A 617-nucleotide genomic window follows, 5' to 3' on the forward strand; every position below is an offset into this window, starting at 1 on the left:
ATGTTTTTTGTACAAAGTTACCATTTTTCCTAACTAAAAATGAATGAAAGACTTCCCCATTTGTGAGACATCACAAAGCTCACGTGTCTTTAGAGTCTGTAGTGCAAGATGTTTTTAGATGAACATCTTCCATTTAAAATATCTTTTATAAACCCGTTTACATCGAGAATAGTTTCCTCGTTTCCCATTTACTTTGATTCAAGACTAAAGCAAAAATATCTGTACATTAGAACACGTTACATAATTGAATAACTCATGGACAAAATCCTCCAGGAAGTGCAAATGAGAGCTATGCCGTGGAAGAAGACGAGGAGATGCCGTGTCCTTTCAAACGTTGCTTCTTCACAGTGTCTGCCTTCCGGTGTACTGTCTGCACTTGTCCAGTTGTTCTGTTAAAGAAAAGAGCACAAGTTGAAGACTCACAAAGCTTCAGATCTTACAGGAAGATCGGGTTTGCAGCCCACTTGTCGGAGAGAAGTGAGTGAAGGACAAGAAAGCTGGATTGTAGCTGTCCACATGTGTGATAAACTGGATTATGTAAATTTCCTGATGCATGCTCAATAATCCAGGTAGAAAAATCCCAAAAAAGTTCAATCTGGTCCTCTGGACATTAAAAA

The sequence above is a fragment of the Nematolebias whitei genome, chromosome 2 (genome assembly GCF_014905685.2).
Source record: "Nematolebias whitei isolate Nwh7 chromosome 2, NemWhi1, whole genome shotgun sequence".
In the NCBI taxonomy this organism is placed as follows: domain Eukaryota; kingdom Metazoa; phylum Chordata; class Actinopteri; order Cyprinodontiformes; family Rivulidae; genus Nematolebias; species Nematolebias whitei.